The 22,641-nt window shown below is 37.6% G+C and overlaps 2 long non-coding RNA genes across 2 annotated transcripts in view; one reads left to right on the plus strand and one right to left on the minus strand.

Annotated features, from left to right (window-relative positions):
• LOC309609599 overlaps positions 1–17,161 on the minus strand; it is a 387,652-nt gene extending 370,491 nt beyond the window's left edge. The window contains exon 1 of the long non-coding RNA XR_014233505.1: positions 16,356–17,161. This is a non-coding gene — a long non-coding RNA (uncharacterized lncRNA). The remainder of the gene's footprint in view (positions 1–16,355) is intronic.
• The window catches only part of LOC309609593, a 475,588-nt gene that overhangs the window by 60,003 nt on the left and 392,944 nt on the right, over positions 1–22,641 (plus strand). The window lies entirely within an intron of this gene.

Below are 22,641 nucleotides of genomic sequence, written 5' to 3' on the forward strand. Positions count from 1 at the left end.
TTTCATATTTGGAAATTATCTGTAGCTTAGATTTCCCTTTTTGTAAGAATTCCTGAATATGCAAGTTGCTTATAATAAAAATATAACAAATCGTAAATTCACTGAGATGCCTAGCCAAAGAATTTCAGAAGCAAAACTATAAAAATCCTTTCATGATTTTGTACTAACAAAAAATCATATTTATGTGTGCTTTAGTGTATTTTAACATATTGTATATTAAGTATAGTAATAATAATAACTAACATTTATTGAATGTTCATTATGTGCCAGATGCTATTCTAAGCTCTTGCAATTATGTTTGCGACATTGATTTTTTCTTTCTCTCCCTCTACTGCATATCTAATCAGTCTCCAGTTCACCATTTTACCTGCATTTTTCCTTAAATTCATCCAATGATTTTTCTCTCCACTGACACCTGCCCTGTCCCCCCAATCTAGAATCCCACTGTCTCTTGACTGAACTACTGCAAAAGTCTCCTTGCATCCCCAACTGTCCCCAAAGTTCAGTCTCCAGTGAAAGCCTATTTAAAATTCTTGTGTCTCCTATTACTACAATGAAAGAGTATAAAATCCTGAACATAACCTACAAATCTCAACAATTGTGTAACCAGCCTTGTCTCAGGGGCCCCATCTTTATGCTCAGTCCAGAGGTATTGAACGTGTCATGTAGTCCTCTGCCTCGGGGACCAGGACAGATGGCATGAGCCTTGCTCAGGAGGTGTTGGGGGTAGGGTAGGACCTACCTAAAACCAAGGTTACTATCAAGGAGGGATTGAGAATTGGAGAGGGAAAGGAAGAAAGACACATTTATTGAGACATGCTGCTGCATGCAAGTCCTGGCTAGGTGCTTTACACGCACAGTCTCATTTGATAATACTCAGAACAGCCTGTGAGGTTGACGTGATGACGAGTGCACGGATGAAGACATTGACACTAGGAGAGGCCGAGTTGCCAGGACAGCAGAGCTTGTGAACCGCACAGTTGGGATCTGGAATTGACTCCAAAGCTAATGTTTTTTCCACCCACTACGCCACCTGCCTCGCTGTTGGATCAGCTTTATAACCCCAGTTGCTTCAAGACACTGAGTATCCATCCAATAAATGTTGGGTGAATCGAATGCCAGGGTAAATCATCTCTAGCCTAAGGACTTCTTTGAAGCACACCGCCCCGCTTTGTCCTGGAAGCTGAGATGGTTCTCGTGTAGGCTAAATGACCCTTCCCACATAGATCTACATTCACAACTGTATTCTAGAGATTTGAGACCATGTTAGTAGTTTACCACTGCAGATAAATCTGACTTTCATATTTCTACATACACAAATTCTTTCAGCATGACTCCTGTGAAGCACTGTGTTCTCAAAAGTAAAATTTAGCAATTCCCTGAGTACAGTGGCACAGTATTTTCGTGACTCTTAAAAGTACCTGGGTACACTGTTTGGTTTTTATTAGCATGTACATATAAATATTTTAAAAGGTTCACTCAAGCGAGGCAGGCAACCACTTGGAGGCTGGCCTGGCAGCTGCTTACCACCAGCCGACAGATATCTCATGCCAAAAGCTCCTTCTCCTGGCGAAGGGGCAGATGAACCTCCAGATGATCACCACATGTGTGAGAGGTGGAATGTCAGCCTCCATCAGAGTTCCTCAGAAGCTCATCCATAATTCTAGTTTTCTTTGTTGCTTTCCCTACGCTTGGTTTAAAAAAATCTGTTTAAAGATGTCACAAATACTTATGATATTTTTAGATCAGCTCTGAGTAAAATAGAAACCAGCGATGGCTTCAAACTGTCTTGCAATTGTTTCCTGAATCCTTTTTTTAAAAAAAAAGTTTTTGGCCACACAGCGAGGCACGTGGGATCTTAGTTCCCCAACCAGGGATTGAACCTGTGCCCTCGGCAGTGAAAGCACAGAGTCCTAACCACTGGACCGCCAGGGAATTGCCTGTTTCCTGAATCCTTTAAGCCAACAGCTAAGAATATTTATTTGAGAAGCTACTACTTTGTAATCTCCCTATCGAAAGTTTTCAGTACCTTTGATTATATTTCCTTTCCAATAAGTCAAGCTTCAGCAAATATCTTATATCTGATTAGAAGTGGGAAGACAGGGGTGTGGGGCTGCTCAGGGTGGGAACATAAGCACACAGGTGGTGTGGAGGGAAGCCCCAACTGATCTGCACTTTGCTTTTATTCCTGAACCCTACCTCTCCCCCACAAGTCAGGTACTGAAAGAACATCTAGCTCACTACAGATGATGGCCAAAAACTGGGTGTCTCTGGGATGGGCAAGAATAATTAAGTGGAGGTGGAAGCTCTGTTGCATAAGTCAGATGACCTTCGTGCCCCCAGTACTGAAGTGTGTGATATTCCCTGGATGAGTGCCTGTTGTAGAGGGGAGCAGGGAGCAGGGGATAGGAGTCAGGAATTCAGAGCTGGATGCAGTCTGTTCCTGCAGTTTTCTAGTGTGTGACCTTGACCAAGTTTTCTAACCTCCTCAGTCTTAGGATGTCCATCCGTCATTAGAGAGCCTAATTCTTTCCTTACTATCGCTGTAGAGAATAAAGCGTGCGTATTAGTTTTTTAGGGCTGCCATGAAAAGTACCACAAACTACAAGGCTTAAAACAGCAGAAGTGTATTCTCTCAAGTTCCGGAGACTAGAAATCCAAAATCAAGGTGCTGGCAGGGCCATACTGCCTCTGAACACTTTAGGAAAGAATCTTTCCTTGCCTCTTCTAGCTTCTGGTGGTTACCAGTAATCCTTGGCATTCCTTTGATTACGTCACATAAATCTCTGCCTCTGTCTTCACATGGACTTCTTCCCTTTGTATCTGTGTGTCTCAAATCTTTCTCTCCCTATAAGGACACTGGTCATTGGATTTTGAGCCCAGTAATCCAGTATGACCTCATATTAACTTGAATATATCTGTAAAGGCCCTATTTCCAATTAAAGTCATGATCACACGTTCTGGGGGCAGTGGAAGGACTTCAACATAGCTTTTTGGGGGACACAGTCTAACCCACAGCAGTATGTAAAATGTTTAGTACTCTGACTATGTATATGCACGTTTAATAGCGCATTACATTTTCAATTTTAAATGTGTGAAAAACACATCTTGCTGTTGGAAAGTTTTGGTCCCGTAGAAACCATTTTTGTGAGCTTCAGTTTATTCACATTTTTCTTACTTATATTCCCTGGTTTTGTAGAGTCGTAGATTCCTACTCTTGAGACTCCAAAGATCACTTAGTACGGCTACTCCATTCAGCTGGTTTTGAAACTTTTTCTAGAGCATCTCTGTCATGTTATTGTCTAGACCCTGCTGATACTGCTCTAGGACGGGAATCTCAGGACCATGCAAGGATCCTGATTATCAGTAAGTTCTTCCACATCTGAAGTCCACATCTATATCCTTTAAGTTTAGTCACCAGTCCTCTACGAGCAAGTCTAATTCCTCTTCCCTATCTCAGCCTTTCACATAGTCCAAGTCAGGGATCAGATACACCTGATCCCTTATTGTTTTCTACTAATCAACCCAGTGTCTTTGTCTGGGCCTCTCTGATATGATTACCAGCTTCCTCAACATTTTGGTTACGTTCTTACTAATACCCTTCAATGTGTTTATGACAAAGAGGATTATTTTCCTTGTGAGGACAAATAGTGGAGTGGAATCTCTTGCAGGTTTTAACTCTGAAGCACGGTGATGAAATGGGTGCTGGGTCTAAAACCAAAGGAGAGTAGATCCAAAGCTGAGCTCCTGGGCTGACCAATGGGCTAGGGAAGGAGACCAGGGGCTGCCCAGTGATTCCAGCAGTGTTTGTGGTTTGATTTGATTCTCAAATAACACAAACAAATGATACGTATGTACTTTATATAAGTAAATACTCATAGTTGTGAGCATTTTAACTCCTTGGAAATGGACAGTCATTTTAAGCAAACCATTTAGACACGTAGGAACTACATTTCCTCAAATGATAAATAATAGTACAGCAGAACCTATGTTTTCTCTCTGAATTTCTTATCTGTGCATTTTTTTTTGTTTGCTAATATTGCCTCATAAGAAATAATATTTCTGATTGTTGTTATTTTTTATCCACTTATTTGCAAGTTTCTATCAATGTCCAACAGATGGATGCATGAACTCGTATCTTTTTCATCTGTTTTGCTATTATAGCATACTTAATGAATGCTTACGGTGTGCAGAGCATTGTGAAATTCATAATCAGGATACAGGGCATGTGTGTAATCAGGATTTTAACACACACACATACAAACATAAAATACAGTCTACAAGGATATAGTGCATAAAAAAATAACTATGACTGCTTATATCTGTCCTACTTAAATATCTTGGCTAATTTGAACATCAAATGATATAATGTGTGAAATCAAAATTAGGGAGTGATAGTAGACACGTACTGAGAATCACTGTGTGCCAACCTCTGTTCCACAAACTCCACATGTGTTCACTCGTTTAATCTTCACAACCACTCTATGTGGTTCATACTTATATTTTTACCAGTTTACAGAAGAGAAAACTGAAGTACAGGATGGCTAAGTGACTAACTCAAAGTCACATGACTATGGAGGAGCTAGGATTCAAATGCTGGCAGTCGACCTCAGGAATCTATTCTCGTAACCACTATGCTAAACTGCTATTTTAACACATGCATGAACATAAAAAGTGGCCTACAAAATGTGTTACAAAATGATGTGTCTTGCATGGAAATGGAATGATTGGAAACAGGCAAGGTTTAGCTACTTTTTGGAGTTTACATTTACTTGATTATTTTACTCTAAAATCAGTGAATTAGATATTGGACAGCCATATTAGGATAGGTATAAAAATTAGTTTAATTACTAGGAAATCTTTATTATATCCCAGGAGTTTTGTGTAATATTAAGGAGGTCTTTGTACTTGGCTTGAGCTGTAAAAAATATCCTTTCTTTTGTGCCCTCTTGGAAGAAAGATAAAGAAACACCGTTTTTTTTATAACAGAAATTATATTCTACTAGTCTGAAAGACTGGTTTTATTCCTTGATTGTTAGAGGGTTTAGTTCCCCAATAAAACAAAATATCCATAGTTTGCCTTAAATCCCCTTCTCATTTCTGACAATCCAATATGGACAGTCAGGTGACACGTCTACTGTGAATGACTATGAATTTCTAACTTCTGCTTTGTACCAATTTGAAAAGGAAAACTATTGATAAAACTGGGCATCTCCCAAATTCTTCCAGTGTTTACTTACCTGACCTTGCTCTTTCAGGTCACCAATACTTTGGTGACATTGATAGATGAAGTAGCAGGTGATTCCCAGGGATGGATATCTTGTTCCAAATCTAATTGATTGTGGCACAAAAGCCTTTTATGTTTCTGTCCCATGACCAAGGAAGAGGTAAGGAGATTATACCCTCTGCTCTCACAACATGTGGGAAATCAGTGTTTGAGGAACCATCCACAGTGGAGGTGGCTAGAGAGATAGGGTTTGAAAGTAGGATTGTTTATTTCTCCCTTTTAACTTCTGTTTTTCTTTTTCTTTTTTTCTTTTTTTAATTTAACAGCTTTATTGTAATTCACATAACATGCAATTCACCCATTTAAGTGTACGATTTAAAGTCTGTGTGTATGATATATATGTGCAACCACCACTGCGGTCAACTTTAGAACAGTTTTTATCACCTCAGAAAGAAATCTGATACTCTTGAGCTATCAACCTTCATCAGCCCTAAGCAACCACTAAGCTACTTTCTGACTCGATACATTTGACTGCTCTGGACATTTCATATAAATGGTCTTTTGTGACTGTCTTCTTTTACTTAGCATAATGTTTCCAAGGCTCATCCATGTTGTAGCATGTGTCAGTACTTTATTCCTTTTTGTGGCTGAATAATGTTCCGTTGTATGGATAGACACAGTGTTTATTCATTCATCAGCTGATAGACATTTGGGTTGTTTCCACCTGTTGAATACTTATGAATAATGCTGGTAACATTCCTGTACAAGTTTTTGTGTGGACATATGGTTTGCATTTGGGTATACACGTAGGATTGGAATTGCTGGATCATATAATAACTCTATGTTTTTAATTGTTTGAGGAATTATCAGACTGTTTTCCAAAATGGCTACACCATTTTACATTCCCACTAGCATTGTATGAGGGTTCCAATTTCTCCACATCCTCCCAACACTTGTTATTTTCTGAATTTTTGATTACAGCCATCCTAGAGGATGTGAAGTGGTATCTCACTGTGGTTTTGATTTGCATTTCCCTCATGACTAATTACGATGAATGTCTTTTCAGTTGCTTACCTGGCCATTTGCCTATTTCTTTGGAAAAATGTTCATTCAGATCTTTTGCCCATTCTTAAATTGGGTAAAAATCCAATGTTATTATTTTATTATTAGTCTTTTATTACTGAGTTGAAGAGTTTTTCGTATATTCTAGGTACAAACCCTTTATCAGATATATACTTGCAGATACTTTCTCCCTTTCTGTGGGTGTCTTTTCACTTTCTCTAGAATGTCTCTTGAAGCACAGCAGTTCTTAATTTTGATGAAGTTCCGCTACGTGTTTCTGTTGCTCATGCTTTCGGAGTCATACCTAGAAAATCATTGTCAAATCCGAGGTCATGAAGAATTACCCCTAGATTTTTTTCTAAGACATTTATCATTTTAGCTCTTAGATTTAGGTTTTTGATCAATTTTGAATTAATTCTTGTATATGGTGTAAGGTAAGGTTTCAACTTCATTCTTTTGCATGTGGATATCAGTTGTCCAAGAGCCATTTTTTTTGGAAACAACTCTTCTTTCCCAGTTGAATGATTTTGGCACACTTGTGAAAAATTAGTTGACCCATACATACATGGGTTTATTTCTGGACTCTCAATATTATGTGTTTATCTTTATGCCAGTCCCACACTGTTTTGACTAATGTTGCTTTGTAGTAAGTTTGGAAGTCAGAAAGTTCATCTTCCAAATTTGTTGTGGTAGATTGTTTTGGTTATTTGGAGCCCTTTACAATTCCATACGCAATTCTGTATTTCAGAATCAGCTTGTGAATTTTTTTTTTTCACACACACACACTGTATTTTATTTTTACAAGAGATAAATAGACTGACACCAAGCATTGTAAATGGATGACCACAACAAAAGCAACAATGATTGCAATTACCAAACACGAAACACACTCATACTATGTCATAATATTGACATTCAGTCCAGTAATTCTCCACTGTAACAGCTCCTTTACTTTGCAGTGAAAATTGATTTATATATTTTTTGCCTCTGAGTCCTTGTGGGATTTTTTTTTTTTCATTCAAACAGAAAGTCACAAAAATTATAATCACCTCATCAGTTCACTCAGTCCCATGTAATTAATTTTTTTTTCATCTTGATCTTTTGTTAGCACTTTTATGAGTTCATCAGTTTTCTGTTAGAGTTCTGAAAATGCTTATTCAATAATTGCATTATTCAATGCAATTCAGTTCAGCAGTATAGTCAGTTACCAGAAACCTGTCCTTGTCAGAGTCTTTTCCATGAATTCCTTGAAGATGAAACCCTTTTATAGGAACATATTTGCAAAAGCATCAGAGTACACCCAGAACTGTCTGTAAATGACAAAAGACTTAAAAATGACCACGGTTAAAGATTTGACGAAAGTTCATAATAATGCAGTTGACAAGGAAATTTAGTTATTTCTGAGATATACATTTTAAAGTAATAACTAGAATTATGACTTATAACATTATACCAGAACATGTAAGATTTTTAGAAATTTCATGTAATGTCTGAAACATTTATATTAACATATTTCCATACAAATAACCCAAAGGAAGTTTAGTATTAGTTGTTTTGTTTGTTTGTTTATACTGCAGGTTCTTATTAGTCATCAATTTTATACACATCAGTGTATACATGATGTGTATACACATCTTTTTGCTAAAGAACATTAATTAGATAGGAAATTAGTGCAATGCAATATATGCTATAGAGAAAGAGCACATGATTATGAACATGGGGTCTAGAATTAGATTCCTCAGATTCAAATACATCCTTTATTGCTTCATAGCTATGTGTTCATAGGCAAGTTATTTAATAAGTCTGGGATTTAGTTTCCTCATCTACAAAACAGGAATAACACTAGTAGCCATTTCATGGTTTATTATTAGGATTGTCAGTTAATCCTTATAAAACACTCAGAATAGTAACTGACACATAGTAAGTGCTCAATGAATGTTAGTGATAACCATTATTATCAATAAAGAATGCTATTATTTCTTCTTCCACTTATGACTGGTAAACCCCTACTAATTCTTGGATCTCCCATTATCCCCTCCATGAAGTCTTCTCTGATGGCCATTTGCTCTTCTTTGGAACTTTCATATTAAAATTCCACCACTTTCAAAAAATATGCTTGTGTATTTTTCTTCTCTGCTCACTTTTGAACTCTCAGATATCAGAACTTATTTAATTTGGGAAGAATGCACAGCATACTACCCAGTATATTAGACACCTGTGATTAGTTAGTAAATAAAAATTGAGAGCATGCCATGATATAACATGGTTTTTGCTATATTTATTATGTACTCTTGGTTCTAAGTGTGCTACCAAGATGCAGTTCATTGCCAGAATCTATTATTGGCAAGATGGAGGCAACTGAATTGCCCTAAGGAAGATGATCAGAATCCCAGTAATACTGAAGATGTGGTTTCGAGTTATACTTACTTTAGGCAGAATGGTAGGAGGTCATACAAATTATAAAAATCATAACTGGTTTCTCTGCCTCTGATTTCAATCCTTTCTAATAATTTCTGTTTCTTGTAAATAGACTCTTCTTTCTAAAACACTGCTTTTAACTTTTTTTCCTGCTCCAAAACCTACAATGTTACCTAATGCCTAATAAAAATGATAATAACTAAATTTCTGAGTGGTTATTTGGTGCCAGGTACTGTGCCAAGCACTTCCACGCATTATCTTACATAATAAACACATGCGATATTTATTATAATATTACCCTATTAGAAAGGAAGTTCAATGAGAATAGAACCCTTGTCTTTTTTAATTTTATTTTATTTTTGGCTGCATTGGGTCTTCATTGCTGCACGTGGGCTTTTCTCTAGTTGCAGCGAGCAGGGGCTACTCTTCGTTGCTGTGCATGGGCTTTTCACTGCAGTGACTCCTCTTGTGGAGCACGGGCTCTAGGCACGTGGGCTCAGTAGTTGTGGCTTGTGGGCTCTAGAGCTCAGGCTCAGTAGTTGTGGCGCACGGGCTTAGTTGATCCACAGCATGTGGGATCTTCCCAGACCAGGGATCAAACCCGTGTCCCCTGCATTGGCAGGTGGATTCTTAACCACTGCGCCACCAGGGAAGCCCCAAGAACCCTTGTCTCTTGAAGTGAAAGACTAAACTATTTCTAGATTAATGAATGAGTGAACATGTTGAGTGAATGAGTTAGTTATCATTATTCCTGTTTTATAAATATGGAAAGTAAGAAACAGAGACATGCACCCAGAAAGTGAAAGGCAGAACCAGGATTTTGACACATGTAGTCTGTCTACCTCTGGCACAGGATAGATAGCTTAAAGATTAATCTCCATGATTTTCAGCCTAGCATTCAAGGAGCAGCAAATTCTGGGCCACCGTAAGTTTGAGACAGGCTGCTTTCCTCCACTGTGCACTGAACTTGCCATGCTCATTTACAGTAGCACAGTGTTGGCCCTCCCTAGATTGTCCTTGTATTTCTATTTGTGTTGTATATATTGAGCTTGTCCCTCCAAAGAGATCTTAGCTCTTAGAAGGCAGTGTGTCTTACTATTCTCTATTATTTCTCATTGGCCTAATTCAAGTAGTTGAGCTTTATATTTAAGAAACATTAAATATTCATTAGCTCAATGAATATTTATTGAGCACCTAGTATATGTGTTTTTAGACATGGAGATGAAACAATACTCATGAAAGACAATGCCCTTATTTTCAAGAAACTTATATTGGAAGGCAGAAGATAAATAAGTAATGAACAAATATAATAAGACATAGATGGAGATAAGTACAATGGAAAAAAGTAAAACTGAGGAAAGAGGTGATAAGTGATGGGAGATAGCAATGTGAGCTTGATAATGATGCTGGGGGGAGGGGGAAGAGTGGTGTGGTGAGGGAAAGCATCTCTGAGAAGATAGAACTTGAGGTAGGTTGGCGAGACCTGAAAGATGGAGGCAGCTGTGAGACATTCTGGGGCGTAGTGATCTGGCCAGAAGCAACGGCAGGCGGAAACACGAGAGTAAGCTTGGCATGTCTGAGGAAGAAGAAGGATGGCCCACATGCTTGGAGACCACTGTGATTGGAAGGACAGACATAGGCAGTGGCCAGATTATGTGGTACCTTGTTGGCCAGAGAAAGAAGTTTTAAATTTATTTAAAGTGCAATAGAACCCCTCAGAAGGATGTTCTCAGAGAGAATTATCTGCTTTATATTTTAAAAGATCACTCTATTAAAAAAGTAATTATGTATGGAGCAACAGGAACTCTCATTCATTGCTAGTGGGAATGCAAAAGAACACAGCCACTTCGGAAGACAGTTTGACAGTTTCTCACAAAACTAAACATACTCTTACCATACTATCTAGCCATCACCTTCCTTGGTATTTTTACCCAAAGGAGTTGAAGACTTATTTCCATACAAAAACCTGCACACAGATGTTTATAGCAGCTTTATTCATAATTGCCAAAACTTGGGAGCAATCAAGATGTCCTTCAGTAGGTAGGATGGATAAATAAACTGTGGTGACGGTGGTTTATAATTCAGCGCCAAAAAGAAATGAGCTATCAAACCATGAAAAGACATGGAAGTGCCTTAAATACGTATTACCAAGTGAAAGAAGTTAATCTGAAAAGGATACATACTGTATGATTTCAGCCATATGATAATCTGGAATAGGCAAAACTGTGGAGAAGTAAAAAGATCAGTGGTTGCCAGGAGTTACGAGTGGAGCGAGGGATGAATAGGTGGAGAGGAGAGGATTTGGGGGGCAGTGAGAATACTCTGTATGATACTAATGGTGGATATGTGTCATTATACATGTGTCCAAACTCAATGAATCTACAACACCAAAAGTGACCCCTAATGTAAACTATGGCCTTTGGGTGATGATGATGTGTTAACGTAGGTTCATCATGTACCACTCTAGTGGGGGTGTCGATAATGGGGGAGGCTATGCATGTGGAGGTAGGAGGTATATGGGGACCTCTGTACCTTCCTCTCAATTTTGCCATGAACCTAAAACTGCTCTAAAAATATAAAGTCTTAAAATTGTAATTGTAGTGGAATAAGAGGGGAATAATAGAGAATCGTTAGTGATTTCTTTTTGCACTCCAGAGGAGAGCTGGTATTCCAGGGCAGAAGTGATAGAGATGGAGGGGGGGGGGAAATCCAAAAAAATCAAACAGGATGTAATTAAGAGGAAGAGCCAGTAGAATTTACTGATGAATTGTATGTGAAGGATGGTGAAAAGAGAATTATGGATAATTCTTAGGTTTTTGGCATGAGATCTGGGTAGACAGTGGAGCCATTTACTGAGGAGAGGATGCCTTGGGACAGAGGATAAAGAAATTAATAGATGGATCAAGGTATTAAGGAGACAGAGCATAAATATTCATTTAGTTCCTTACATATTCACCACCTTGATCCACAAAGGATTTGAATCCTTACAGTGGGAATACATATTTATAGTAATGATAAAGTAGACATAGAAAATAAGGAGGAAGGGAAACATAAGCAGAAGTAGGAAGTCAAGTGCAGGGTAGGAAAGAGATATGCAGTTGATTAGATTCTAAATAGTCACTGTTATTCAGTCTCAGATTTGGCTCTGAGGGAAAAGGGAGTCTTGATCAGTTAATTTTCATTATCAGATTAGAGGAAGCATAACCATGCCTCAGGAGAGGTAAACTTTTTCAGGCTTTAAGTTTTAAAAGTCTTCACAGTGAAGGTCAGAGAAGGGTGAACTGAAGAATGCAGTGTGAGAATTTTGATTCAGTTTCAGTCAAGAGCCTTCTTTGGAAAGGACTGAACAGACATAAACTGCCTAAGAGTAATGCAAAGAAGTCAAAATTTTGAATAGCACCTACACCTGAGGATTGCCTGGTTTTTATGATTTCTAAGCTCAAATTCTCCAAAGGACTCTCCTGAATGATACTAACAGTCTTCAGTAGAGAGACGCAGCTTCCTGTCTCCTCGTTGGATTTAGCCATTATTTCCCACTGAGGGCTCTGAATTATCTACACTAACCAGTAGTCCATACTAACTTCCTACTTACTGTGTCGTGGTAAAGGTCTTGGTTTGTTCTATTCAAGTCCAGAATGACTTGGAATCTAAATCTCAAACTACTTCTACTGCTGTTTTTTTCTTCTTTTGTATTTTATTTCCAAAAAAATAATTCTTCCCGTGTATTCTCAGAGACAAGTTGTAAGCAGGTCCATATGCAGTGGCATTTGTTGATAAGAGCATACACTCCTACAATTCTACACAGACCAGGTTATCTTGACCCTTGGGCAATGTCTCAAGGCACACATGTTTATTTAAACATCTGGCTGAACTGGTAATTAACAAAATTGGGGGGGGGGCAGGTCTCTGTTTCTCTGAGATGAATCTATACAACCATTTCATCTGTAATCTGTAGTTAAGGATGGAGTTAATAATAATTTGAACATGACAATATCTCCTTAAAATGTACCAAAGATGTAGAAAGATAACTTTACAGCAAATAAATCCGCTCAAAGTTCTAATGAAATTGCTTCTTTACAACAAAATATTCAAGCAAATAGCATAAAGGTTTCAAAATGTTACCTTTGTTTGCATATGTGCTGAAAATGCTTATAATATAAAGAAATCATGATGGGAGAGCTTTATAATATGCATGGAAATATAAAGTAAGGTTTCATATCACTTAAAATTCCAGATATTAAGTATTTAGAATGGGTGATACAAACATTTTGTATACTTGTCTTGGTCTAACAGAATACTGGGTGGCTTAGCACAAAACATTTATGTCTCAATTAGGAGGCTGAAAAGTCGAAGTTCAAGATGCTGGCAGATTTGGTGTCTGGTAAGGGCCTACTTCCTGGTTCATAGATGGCCATCTTCTGACTGTGTCCTTACATGGCAGAAGGGGTGAGGGAGTATTTTGGGTCTCTTTTAGAGGACACTAATCCCATTCATAAGGACTCTGCCCTCATGACCTACTCATCTCCCAAAGGTCCCACCTCCAAATACCATCACATTGGGGATTAGATTTCAACATATGAACTTTAGGGGGACACAAGCATTCAGTTTATAGCGATATTATAATACGCAGAATTGTAAAACGAGTACCAAAAAGAATAAAGACATTAGTTTGCTAAAAAGAGTTAAGTACTTTCAAAGCAAGGTAATTCCATAGAAGCTAGAAGCAGTTTTGTTGATTAAGATAATGGGAATAATAAAAATCACAACATACTAATATTATATATTAACACTTATCTTTGATCTCAAAATATATTGGCATATATTGTCTTAATCATCTTTTTTTTCCCTGTGATGGCAGTCACATAATCAATGTTTTAAAATCGTAAAATACATAAAGATACTTCTGTGCGCTAATGTATTCAATTACGCAAATGTTTATTGGGCACCAATGTGCAAGGCCCTGTTAGAAATGGTAAAGATGATTTACAGTTCAGTTGGGAGATAGTTCAAACACAACTAACTCTAATAAATAGTACACTTTAATAAATGCTTTAATGACGGACAATGAAATAGAAAGGAATTAGTTTCTATTATGAAGAAGGTCTTGTCAAGCTGAGAGCATTTTGAGGAAGGCAATGAGGTTAACTTTTCATAAATGGAGATGAGGAAGTTAGAAATTTACTGGAAATATATTTTAACATATTTCCACTTCTGTTCTTTACCTACTGTTCTTCCTAATAATTTTCAAATAGTATAAGGCAACATTATTGAACACCACAAAGAAAGGTTTTCTGGTTTGACTTTATATATATATATATATATATATCTCCAGATTGTTTATCATTACGGTTACTGTCAGTCTAGGCAGTAGGATGAAAAGTCCCCATTCATAAATACACCTGTATTTATCTTCTGGCCTCCTCTCTTCCTCTGTTAAGAAGCATTAGAAAGTTAGTGTTCAGTGTCGGGTGTCAGAGTGCCTTTTCAGTGATTACGCTGGGCAAATTAGTTAACTGAATTGAAAAAAATGAGATAGAGAAAGATTTCCCAGGGAAATATGAACGATGTGCTTAAGATAAAACAAAACAAAACAAAGCTTCATAAGGGACAAAGAGGAACAATAGATCAGGAATCTGTAGAGACCATGAATATAATTATTTAGAAGATAGGTTGGAAGCAAAGACAAAGACAAAAAATAAAGAGAATGTTGCTCATGCAGGAGAGAAAGGAAGAGGATTGGGGATAGTATTTGATGGAAGAAATAATACAAATCAGAAGAATGTGCCTGAACTAATGGTGATATATGCCATGTTTAATTCTATCCACCTGAGATTCAAAAGAAGAGAAATAAAAGGAACGAGATGCTGATGGGTGCCATGAAAAGCATACACTTAGAAGACTATGGGGGTTATGAGCGAGCTCTTGAATAGTCATGAAATTTGTATATATTTTGGTCTAATGTTTTGATGGAAAGATATCCTAATAACTATTTAAGGGAATTATCAAAACTAGCAAATAAGAGCAAGGACTTTGTCGCCAAACAGACTTGGGTTGAAATCTTGACTCCATCTGGTATTAGATATGTGATCTTGGGGGAGTTACTTAATCTAGGCTTTAGTTTCTTCTTTTTTAAGTGGAACCAAAGACCTATATTGTAGGGATGATATGAAGATGAAATGAAATAATATGTGCAAACTATTTAACATAATATTGCCATAGTACCTTCAAGAAGGGAGTATATTTGGGACATTTTCAGGTCTCTTTCATTTCTCTGACAATATCTATTGTCTTTATATTCATTTCACTGCATATAGAATTTGGAATCAGTCTTGCCATTTTCCCACTGTTTTAGGAATTCACAGTTGCAGAGAAGGATGAGAGACACCATATTTATTTCCATTGTAGGACACCTGTTTAATCAGTTTGGATTACTTTTGTAATATTTTCTATGTCTCTGCATTCCAAAACTTTGCTGATATGTATGTAAGTATGGGTACTTTTATCGGTGGTCTAATCTAGAACATGTGTGACTTTTCAATCTACACATGGAGTTCTTTCTTCAACTCAGAAAATAGTTTATTATATTTTTGATTATTGCTTTGGTTTGATTTTTATTGTGATTTTATGTTCCAACGTACTTTTACTCCTTACAAATATTCTGTGAGCAATGAAGTACACAGTCTGATGTGTGTGTATATGTGTGTGCATGCATGCGTGTGTGTATGTGCATGAAATCAGCCTTGTTAATTATATTATCCTCTATGTTCATGTTTATTTTTGACTATTTGAGGCTTGCCTTTTGAAATTTTAATTAGCTGTTTCTAAATTCAATAATTACTTTCTTCTCTAAAAAACAATTTTCCTACTTTAAGACTTGAATTTCTAAGACAAATGTTGATTTCCCTATGGTGTATTGAAAGATAAGCTTAATGCTTCTGAATTTTGATCTGTTCAAGAACAACTGTCAATACTAACTATAGTGATTTTGCCCATTTCTCCCTGTATTTAACACTATTTAATGAAACATAATTTAGGGCATACAAATGTATCTCACTTTTCCATGTATATTGTAAATTTACCCTTTATCACATTAAAATTTCACTCTTCTAAGTTACTTATTTGATTTTTATCTCTGTTGTTAATTTATTCTGCATTTGCATAATTTGTATTTGTTCATACTTTTCAGATTTTTATTATACTTTTTTTTAGGTGTGTTTCTTATAAGGAGCTAGTTGGATTTTTTCTTTTGATTCAATTCACAGGTCTTTTAACATAGACTGATTATCCATTTTATGCTTGCAAATTTTTAATTAATACTCTTGTCATGCTTCCCTTTGCTTTCTGTTTTTCTATACTTCCCTCCCTGATGTTCCTTTAAAATTTTTGTCTTAAAAAATAAATTAAAAAAATACAATTTTTGTCTTTTTTTTTCTGTACGGTCTACTTTCTTTGCTTATACACCCTCCACTTTTTTGGAAGGTAAAATTTTGCAAAGCGGTTTCCTTTTTTTTTTTTTTTTTTTTCTAAACTGATATGAGACTATTTATTAAATTTATGTATCCTCTTTGGTGTGAATATCTACATATTTTGCCACAAAAATATTATGATTTTTTTTTGGTTTTTGTTTTTTGTTTTAAATTTTTTAAACATCTTTATTGAAGTATAATTGCCTTACAATGGTGTGTTAGCTTCTGCTTTATAACAAAGTGAATCAGTTATACATACACAATATGTTCCCATATCTCTTCCCTCTTGCATCTCCCTCCCTCCCACCCTCCCCATCCCACCCCTCTAGGTGGTCACAAAGCACCGAGCTGATCTCCCTGTGCTATGCGGCTGCTTCCCACTAGCTATCTATTTTACATTTGGTAGTGTATATATGTCCATGCCACTCTCTCACTTTGTCACATCTCACCCCTCCCCCTCCCCATATCCTCAAGTCCATTCTCTAGTAGGTCTGTGTCTTTATTCCCGTCTTGCCACTAGGTTCTTCATGGCCTTTTTTTTTTTTTTCCTTAGATTCCGTATATATGTGTTAGCATACTGTATTTGTTTTTCTCTTTCTGACTTACTTCACTCTGTATGACAGACTCTAACTCCATCCACCTCATTACAAATACCTCCATTTCATTTCTTTTTATGGCTGAGTAATATTCCATTGTATATATGTGCCACATCTTCTTTATCCATTCATCTGTCGATGGACACTTAGGTTGCTTCCATGTCCTGGCTATTGTAAATAGAGCTGCAATGAACATTTTGGTACATGACTCTTTTTGAACTATGGTTTTCTCAGGGTATATGCCCAGTAGTGGGATTGCTGGGTCGTATGGTAGTTCTATTTGTAGTTTTTTAAGGAACCTCCATACTGTTCTCCATAGTGGCAGTATCAATTTACATTCCCACCAACAGTGCAAGAGTGTTCCCTTTCCTCCACACCCTCTCCAGCATTAATTGTTTGTAGACTTTTTGATGATGGCCATTCTGATCGGTGTGAGATGATATCTCATTGTAGTTTTGATTTGCATTTCTCTAATGATTAGTGATGTTGAGCATTCTTTCATGTGTCTGTTGGCAATCTGTATATCTTCTTTGGAGAAATGTCTATTTAAGTCTTCTACCCATTTTTGGATTGGGTTGTTCTTTTTTTTGTTATTGAGCTGCATGAGCTGCTTGTAAATCTTGGAGATTAATCCTTTGTCAGTTGCTTCATTTGCAAATATTTTCTCCCATTCTGAGGGTTGTCTTTTGGTCTTGTTTATTTATGGTTTCCTTTGCTGTGCAAAAGCTTTTAAGTTTCATTAGGTCCCATTTGTTTATTTGTGTTCTTATTTCCATTTCTCTGGGAGCTGGGTCAAAAAGAATCTTGCTGTGATGTATGTCATAGAGTGTTCTGCCTATGTTTTCCTCTAAGAGTTTGATAGTGTCTGGCCTTACACTTAGGTCTTTAATCCATTTTGAGTTTATTTTTGTGCATGGTGTCAGGGAGTGTTCTAATTTCGTACTTTTACATGTATCTGTCCAATTTTCCCAGCACCACTTATTGAAGAGGCTGTCTTTTCTCCACTGTATATGTTTGCCTCCTTTATCAAAGATAAGGTGACCATATGTGTGTGGGTTTATCTCTGGGCTTTCTATCCTGTTCCATTGATCTATATTTCTGTTTTTGTGCCAGTACCAAACTGTCTTGATTACTGTAGCTTTGTAATATAGTCTGAAGTCAGGGAGCCTGATTCCCCCAGTTCCATTTTTTGTTCTCAAGTTTGCTTTGGCTATTCGGGGTCTTTTGTGTTTCCATACAAATTGTGAAATTTTTTGTTCTAGTTCTGTGAAAAATGCCAGTGGTAGTTTGATAGGGATTGCATTGAATCTGTAGATTGCTTTGGGTAGTAGAGTCATTTTCACAATGTTCATTCTTCCAATCCAAGAACATGGTATATCTCTCCATCTATTTGTATCATCTTTAATTTCTTTCATCAGTGTCTTATAATTTTCTGCGTACAGGTCTTTTGTCTCCTTAGGTAGGTTTATTCCTAGATATTTTATTCTTTTTGTTGCAATGGTAAACGGGAGTGTTTTCTTAATTTCACTTTCAGATTTTTCGTCATTAGTATATAAAAATGCAAGAGATTTCTGTGCATTAATTTTGTATCCTGCTACTTTACCAAATTCATTGATTAGCTCTAGGAGTTTTCTGGTAGCATCTTTATGATTCTCTATGTAGAGTATCATGTCATCTGCAAATAGTGACAGCTTTACTTCTTCTTTTCCGATTTGGATTCCTTTTATTTCTTTGTCTTTTCTGATTGCTGTGGCTAACACTTCCAAAACTATGTTGAATAATAGCGGTGAGAGTGGGCAACCTTGTCTTGTTCCTGATCTTAGTGGAAATGGTTTCAGTTTTTCACCATTGAGGACAATGTTGGCTGTGGGTTTGTCATATATGGCCTTTATTATGTTGAGGAAAGTTCCCTCTATGCCTACTTTCTTCAGGGCTTTTATCATAAATGGGTGTTGAATTTTGTTGAAAGCTTTCTCTGCATCTGTTGAGATGATCATATGGTTTTTCTCCTTCAATTTGTTAATATGGTGTATCACATTGATTGATTTGCGTATGTTGAAGAATCCTTGCATTCCTGGGATAAACCCCACTTGATCATGGTGTATGATCCTTTTAATGTGCTGTTGGATTCTGTTTGCTAGTATTTTGTTGAGGATTTTTGCATCTATGTTCATCAGTGATATTGGCCTGTAGTTTTCTTTCTTTGTGACATCTTTGTCTGGTTTTGGTATCAGGGTGATGGTGGCCTCGTAGAATGAGTTTGGGAGTGTTCCTCCCTCTGCAATATTTTGGAAGAGTTTGAGAAGGATAGGTGTTAGCTCTTCTCTAAATGTTTGATAGAATTCACCTGTGAAGCCATCTGGTCCTGGGCTTTTGTTTGTTGGAAGGTTTTTAATCACAGTTTAAATTTCAGTGCTTGTGATTGGTGTGTTCATATTTTCTATTTCTTCCTGGTTCACTCTCGGCAGTTTGTGCCTTTCTAAGTATCTGTCCATTTCTTCCAGGTTGTCCATTTTATTGGCATAGAGTTGCTTGTAGTAATCTCTCATGATCGTTTGTATTTCTGCAGTGTCAGTGGTTACTTCTTTTTCATTTCTAATTCTATTGATTTGAGTCTTCTCCCTTTTTCTCTTGATGAGTCTGGCTAATGGTTTATCAATTTTGTTTATCTTCTCAAAGAACCAGCTTTTAGTTTCATTGATTTTTGCTATTGTTTCCTTCATTTCTTTTTCATTTATTTCTGACCTGATCTTTATAATTTCTTTCCTTCTGCTGGCTTTGGGGGTTTTTTGTTCTTCTTTCTCTAATTGCTTTAGGTGCAAGGTTAGGTTGTTTATTTGAGATGTTTCCTGTTTCTTGAGGTAGGCTTGTATTGCTATAAACTTCCCTCTTAGCACTGCTTTTGCTGCGATCCATAGGTTTTGGTTCGTCGTATCTCCATTGTCATTTGTTTCTAGGTATTTTTTGATTTCCCCTTTGATTTCTTCAGTGATCACTTCGTTATTAAGTAGTGTATTGTGTAGCCTCCATGTGTATGTATTTTTTACAGATCTTTTCCTGTAATTGATATCTAGTCTCATAGCTTTGTGGTCGGAAAAGATACTTGATATGATTTCAATTTTCTTAAATTTACCAAGGCTTGATTTGTGACCCAAGATATGATCTATCCTGGAGAATGTTCCATGAGCACTTGAGAAAAATGTGTATTCTGTTGTTTTGGGTGGAATGTCCTATAAATATCAATTAAGTCCATCTTGTTTAATGTATCATTTAAAGCTTGTGTTTCCTTATTTATTTTCATTTTGGATGATCTGTCCATTGGTGAAAGTGGGGTGTTAAAGTCCCCTACTATGATTGTGTTGCTGTCGATTTCCCCTTTTATGGCTGTTAGTATTTGCCTTATGTATTGAGGTGCTCCTATGTTGGGTGCATAAATATTTACAATTGTTATACCTTCCTCTTGGATCGATCCCTTGATCATTATATAGTGTCCTTCTTTGTCTCTTGTAATAGTCTTTATTTTAAAGTCTATTTTGTCTGATATGAGAATTGCTACTCCAGCTTTCTTTTGATTTCCATTTGCATGGAATATCTTTTTCCATCCCCTCACTTTCAGTCTGTATGTGTCTCTAGGTCTGAAGTGGGTCTCTTGTAGACAGCATATATATGGGTCTTGTTTTTGTATCCATTCAGCCAGCCTGTGTCTTCTGGTGGGAGCATTTAATCCATTTACATTCAAGGTAATTATCGATATGTGTGTTCCTATTCCCATTTTCTTAAATGTTTTGGGTTTGTTATTGTAGGTGTTTTCCTCCTCTTGTGTTTCTTGCCTAGAGAAGTTCCTTTAGCATTTGTTGTAAAGCTGGTTTGGTGGTGCTGAACTCTCTCAGCTTTTGCTTGTCTGTAAAGGTTTTAATTTCTCCATCACATCTGAATGAGATCCTTGCTGGGTAGAGTAATCTTGGTTGTAGGGTTTTCTCCTTCATCACTTTAAGTATATCCTGCCACTCCCTTCTGACTTGCAGAGTTTCTGCTGAAAGATCAGATGTTAACCTTATGAGGATTCCCTTGTGTGTTATTTGTTGTTTTTCCCTTGCTGCTTTTAATATGTTTTCCTTATATTTAATTTTTGACAGTTTGATTAATATGTGTCTTGGCATGTTTTTCCTTGGGTTTATCCTGTATGGGACTCTCTGTGCTTCCAGGACTTGATTAACTATTTCCTTTCCCATATTAGGGAAGTTTTCAACTATAATCTCTTCAAATATTTTCTCAGTCCCTTTCTTTTCCTCTTCTTCTTCTGGGACCCCTATAATTCGAATGTTGGTGCGTTTAATGTTGTCCCAGAGGTCTCTGAGACTGTCCTCAGTTCTTTTCATTCTTTTTTCTTTATCCTGCTCTGCATTAGTTATTTCCACCATTTTATCTTCCAGGTCACTTATCCTTTCTTCTGCCTCAGTTATTCTGCTATTGATCCCATCTAGAGTATTTTTAATTTCATTTATTGTGTTTTTCATCATTGCTTGGTTCCTCTTTAGTTCTTCTACGTCCTTGTTAAATGTTTCTTGCATTTTGTCTATTCTATTTCCAAGATTTTGGATCATCCTTACTATCATTATTCTGAATTCTTTTTCAGGTAGACTACCTATTTCCTCTTCATTTGTTAAGTCTGGTGTGTTTTGACCCTGCTCCTTCATCTGCTGTGTGTTTTTCTGTCATCTCATTTTGCTTATCTTACTGTGTTTGGGGTCTCCTTTTCACAGGCTGCACGTTCCTAGTTCCCGTTGTTTTTGGTATCTGTCGCCTGTGGCTAAGGTTGGTTCAGTGGGTTGTGTAGGCTTCCTGGTGGAGGGAACTAGTGCCTGAGTTCTGGTGGATGAGGCTGGATCTTGTCTTTCTGGTGGGCACGTCCACGTCTGGTGGTGTATTTTGGGGTGTCTGTGGCCTTATTATGATTTTAGGCAGCCTCTCTGCTAATGGATGGGGCTGTGTTCCTGTCTTCCTAGTTGTTTGGCATAGGGTGTCCAGCCCTGTAGCTTGCTGGTCGTTGAGTGAAGCTGGGTCTTGATGTTGAGATGGAGATCTCTGAGAGATTTTTGCCATTTGGTATTACGTGGAGCTGGGAGGTCTCTTGTGGACCAGTGTCCTGAAGTTGGCTCTCCCACCTCAGAGGCACGGCCCTGATGCCTGGCTGGAGCACCAAGAGCCTTTCGTCCACACGGCTCAGAGTAGAAGGGAGAAAAAATAGAAAGATAGAAAGAAAGAGGCTATAATATAGTGAAGTAAAATAAAGCTATTATAAAGCAAAGCTATACAGACAAAATCTCACCCAGAAGCATATACATATACACTCACAAAAAAAGGAAAAGGGGAAAAATTAATATATCCTGCTCCCAAAGTCTACCTCCTGAATTTGGGATGATTCGTTTTCTATTCAGGTATTCAACAGATGCAGGCACATCAAGTTGTTTGTGGAGTTTTAATCCGCTGCTTCTGAGGCTGCTGGGAGAGATTTCCCCTTCTCTTCTCTGTTCGCACAGCTCCTGGGGTTCAGCTTTGGATTTGGACCCGCCTCTGCATGTAGGTCGCCTGAGGGCGTCTATTCCCCGCCCAGACAGAACGGGGTTAAAGAAGCAGCTGCTTCGGGGGCTCTGGCTCACCCAGGCCGCGGGGAGGGAGGGGTACAGAGGAGGCGGGGCGAGCCTGCGGCGGCAGAGGCTGGTGTGACGTTGCACCAGTCTGAGGCGCGCAGTGCATTCTCCCGGGGAAGTTGTCCCCGGATCACAGGACCCTGGCAGTGGCGGGCTGCACGGGCTCCCGGGAGGGGCGGTGTGGAGAGTGACCTGTGCTCGCAGACAGGCTTTTTGGAGGC

Source organism: Balaenoptera borealis (assembly GCF_965194805.1).
Source record: "Balaenoptera borealis genome assembly, chromosome: 13".
NCBI lineage: Eukaryota > Metazoa > Chordata > Mammalia > Artiodactyla > Balaenopteridae > Balaenoptera > Balaenoptera borealis.